The following is a 5011-nucleotide window of genomic DNA, read 5'->3' on the forward strand; positions in this document are numbered from 1 at the left end:
GGCAATAAATGACAAGGATGGCACGGGAAAGTGGAATAACAGAAGCTCATTCTTTTTTGTTACCTTCAGTCCTTAAACAGCAGAAATAAAAAACAAACAAAACCGACCAATCTTAAGCCATGTTTTTTTCATTCCTGTTTTTTCCTGAACCTGCACCTTCAACAGCAATTAGCTTGGAGTATATATACATGGATGAAGAGTACTTCGTTATTCAACAGCAATGTTTTAACAACCACAAGGAACAGTCTTTTTTAAGGTGGTAACAACGTGCCAAATGCAATTAAAAAACTTAAAACACTCCTTTACAACACTGTGTAGCTAACAGAAGCAACAATCTAAAAAAACTGAAGTAGGAACCTCTACCAAGTACAGCCATTTCAGTGTTAGGTAGAAGCTAGATATGAGCAGTGGAGAGAATGCCCTGAGGCAGAGTCCCAATTCCTTGAAGAGGAATGATAGAGACAGGAGCTGGAGCCAAGAATGTTGACCAATAAACCACACATTTAAAGCTGGGGAGCACCACATCCTGATCTGATGGCTTCTAAGACCTCAGGAGTGACAGACCAAAGAGCCACAGGTACAAACTTGTCCTCTCCTCATGCAGCTCTGCCCCAGTAGAACCTCTACACTCATTATAATGCATTTGCACTGCACGTATACAGCCCTGCCTGACAAACAAATGTTATGATGATTCCACAAACCTCATAGGGTTAAAAATACCCCCTCCAAATGACTAGAATCAGCCTCCATTAGAGACCATCCCACTGTACCTCACAGCACTCCCCTAGCCCAGAGAGCCCCCATAATATCCAATCCAATAACAACCTGGGGGCTGGTTCCACCTCCTGGAACCTGCCTGCTCTCCCACCTTAGGAATGTGTTTTCCTTTAATAAAACTGCTTTGTGCTGGCTACTTTCCTTCTAGCTGCCTTTATTTGAGCATGAGCACGGATCCCCTTGTAAATCTTCTCATGGGGAATCCAAGACTGAGACCTCCTTTCCTACAAGGCAGACTTTCTCTATCCCATAACAAAAGCAGAACATGAGCTCACTTGATATTAGATTTCTTCTTGAATATAATATTGTTTTGTGTAAGCATGGATATGTATTCCCTCTATCAGTGAATCTGAGAAATCTGAACAAAATTAAAATGTGTTCTCCTTGTTAACAGCAAAATAAATTAAATAAATAAATAAATAAATAAAACCCATTAACACTTGAATATGTATGATGTGAGAGCCCTGTCTCAATGATCTTTAGCCCTTTTCTAGTCATTACTATCTCTGTATTGATTTCTGTAAGGAGCTTAGGCTACACATAAACAATGTCTACTGGACCAACTCACCTAAGTGCTGTCCAAGTACATAGAAGCGATTCATGACTGATCTCATTATTTTCCCCACCTCATGCTTCTCTTCAGACATTCTCCCACCACATGCTATTCTTCACCTTCTTTCTTACCACTTATATCTAAGTGGCCCATTTATTAACTGTTTTATTTTGACATATACCCAGCACCCAGCACAATGCATAACACTTAGACTGTGCTCAGTAATTACCTGTTGATTATGCTGGTGAATCTCTTCTGTCACTGGCTTCATTAAAATTGTCATTTTTTTTTCTCATCCAATCTGTTGCTATAGCTTCCTAGGTAGTGTTTCTCATCTTGTTTTTCCATGACTAAAATCTTTCAGCATCCAGCAGTCACCTTCAGAGCAATCCATCAGTCTAAGGTAAAATGATTTATGACAAGCCTCTCATCTTCTATCACTGTCTCTACTTCATGCATCCTCTGATTTTAGCCAGGGCAAAATCATGTCTTCCACCCTTTCATGTCTGTATACATGAGGTTTCTGCTGCTTAGAAATACCTTCCATCTGTGGAAAACATTTTCCATCAAATCCGTTTCTCTTCTGTATGGATGAAGGAATGGACTACATTTCTCCCCTATGTAACAGTTATATCTGAACAAATTCCAATCAATTGGATGAAATATCCAATGTATATCCCTCCATGCTCCTTGCCTTTCAGCAAGCTTGATGCAGAGGAGCATGGCAAACTTGAAAACTCAAGACCAAACAAAACCAAAAGTAAATCAACAAAAATAATGAAGTAGCCTGTATCTTTCAATCACTGCTTAAATAACGACTCCATGCCAATAAGAAGCAATCATTTTATACTTTATATGGACAAAAATAAATTTCAACTCTTTAGACCATTTACATTACAGGTAAATATTTTATAGTTACTGATTGTGAAGGATAGTTAAGGATGTGAAATTTTAGCCTGCTTGTAAGCTATCTAATGAGGCAGCATGGATGCTGGTGGAAGGCACAAGACACCTGGGTCAGAGGAAAAATTTTTAAAAAGCTTACTACTCACAACACTCACAGCAAAAGCAACAGCTAGAGGATTAGCCTTTGTGCTGGTTCCTCAAGCTCCAAATCCTACAGGGAGAAGCAAAGAAGATGAAGTGACACTTGCACAAGCAATGGGTTGCACTACAGGAAAGGAACCCCAAGCACAGTGAACCTGAACCTTTAGTAATGGGCGGTAAGCATGATCTTTTCATGGCCATAGAGGTAAACATGTTTGTTATACTTAACTATGAGCATGCCTACCTTTTGCTCTGCAGGAAGACATTATCTCTATTTTCTAAGACTTTAAGGACACTTAGCCTTTGCTCCAGAAGACTTCTAGCATGTAACGCTGTTCCAAAAAAACAAAAAGGTGTTCCCAGTATAAAAATACTTTTTTCGAAAGAGAGAGAGTAAACGAAAGTGGGGGAGGGGCAGAAGGAGAGGGAGAATCTTGGGCAGACTCCATGCCCAGGGTCCCAGTGCAGAGCCCAATGTGGGGCTCAATTCCACGACCATGAGATCATGATCTGGGCCGAAAGCAAGAGTCAGGCACTTGACCGACAGAGCCACCCAAGCACCCCCTTCAATACAAAAATTCTTGAAAAGAGAGGTTGGAATCAAGGCAATTGTAACTCTGCTTGTAGACATGAAGAAATTTAAGACATGTATGGAGAATTACTTCCCAATAGTAATCACTCTTCATTTTTATACCATCTTGATTTATGGCAAATTTTCCCAATAAGTAAGCCACTCTGTTGGCTTCTGCAGTTATGAACAGAGCCTGGGACCAAACCTGTTCAATTTATCTCATGAGACATTTAATTAAGGCTACTCTCAACAAAACTATAAATAGTAGGATAAAGCCAGCCAGCAGTATTGACTTCAGCCATGCCCCCTCCTCCTCTGAAGGGTCCTGGACCCAACCAGCTGTATAAATCCTATGCAGTAGAGACTCTGCACCAGAAGCTAAGAGTTGTTTACTTTCTGTCCATTTTATGATGGTGGATATGTTGCCATGCCCACTACTATGATCCATCCAGATAGCAATGATGGTAATGCAGGTGATGGGAGTTGATCAGCAACGTGATTCTAGGGGATATTAGAATGTGGGCCTCGTGTGATTCAATCAACACAATTCAGAGCACCTAAAGATCTTTGATTTTTCAGTCTATACATGTCCAAATGGCAAATAAGCTAGTGCACTGACCACACCCCAAAGTCAGTTAAAAAAAAAAAAAAAGAAAAGGAATATCCTCAAGTTCTCCTGAGTGGGTAGGATGATCACACCCATTTTTAGTTCTGCACAACTGTTAGAGAGGTTGTGAAACCACTGCAGCCCTGTGCACATCATCAGGTTTCAGCTTAGCCAAAATATCATCCAACCAGGCCAAGGCCTCTGGAAAAGCACTGTAAATAGAAGGGTGCCACTGAATCAGTAGCTTTGCTTTAGGCAGCAGGGTGGGCAGCAGAGGGCAACTGCTACTTTTTGTGTGTAAAGCTGAGATTGCACTGGGGACAAGCTTACCACTTTCTTGAATACACCATTTGTATTTGATTAGTGAGGCCTGTTGAGGTTGTACTACCTTGTTAGTCATTTCCAAAATGAAAATAGGCCATAGAGTCACAATGCCCCATGACTCAGGTGTCCAATTTCAGCAAGAGCTCAATAGCAAGGTAATACCTGATTTTCAAAAGATACCTGGTAGCTCTGTCAGGGCAGTGAGAAGTACAAATTCCTAAGCAGCACCTCTAAGTGGATGCTGCCTGCCTTTGGTCAGAAGGATTCAGGGATTCCCAAGCGTATCTTCACTTCACTACATGCAGCTCTTCCTAACTGAGGTGATCCCCTCTGGCACTTATGGGACAGACAACTACAATCCCATCACATGTCAACTCTTACTATATGTTCAGATGTGGAATCAACAATACATTGCATTGGCCTCAACAGCCCCACCCAAAAGGTTACTTTGATTCTCTTTTCCCATTGGGAACACTGCCCAAACCTCATCAGTTGAAAACAGGACTCCCACCCATGGGATTGAGTAGGACGATGACACCTTTAGATGACAGCCAAAAATGTTTGAGTCCTCCCTCTCCCCAAAGTTCCCCAGCATACTCAGATGGATGATCTCCATGAACTAATAATCATCTTTTTCCTTAAAGCAGATGGAGGAAGAAGACTGGAAATGATCCAGAGGCACAGAGGGAAAGATTATTTCCATAGCAGTAAGGCACCTTTACTTTCTATTTTGGGCAGCATAGTAGCTGCTCACCAGCTCAATCAGATGAACTTGCAATGTTTGGAAACCACACAAAGTACTACATTACACATCAAAATCATCATTACTGGGGCACCTGGGTGGCTCAGTCATTTAAGCATCCTACTTCAGCTCAGGACATGATCTCATGGTTCGTGAGTTCGAGCCCTGCGTCGGGCTCTGTGCTGACAGCTCAGAGCCTGGAGCCTGCTTCAGATTCTGTATCTCCCTCTCTCTCTGCCCCTCCCCCACTCATGCTCTGCCTGTCTCCCTCTCAAAAATAAATAAACATTAAATTTTTTTTAAAAAATCATCATTACTAACACCATGGATTTTAACCTAGGAAACCCCTGCACTCAGCATCCACAACTGCATTGGTTTCCAGCAGGATAA

This window comes from Panthera uncia, assembly GCF_023721935.1.
Source record: "Panthera uncia isolate 11264 chromosome B2 unlocalized genomic scaffold, Puncia_PCG_1.0 HiC_scaffold_24, whole genome shotgun sequence".
Lineage (NCBI taxonomy): Eukaryota > Metazoa > Chordata > Mammalia > Carnivora > Felidae > Panthera > Panthera uncia.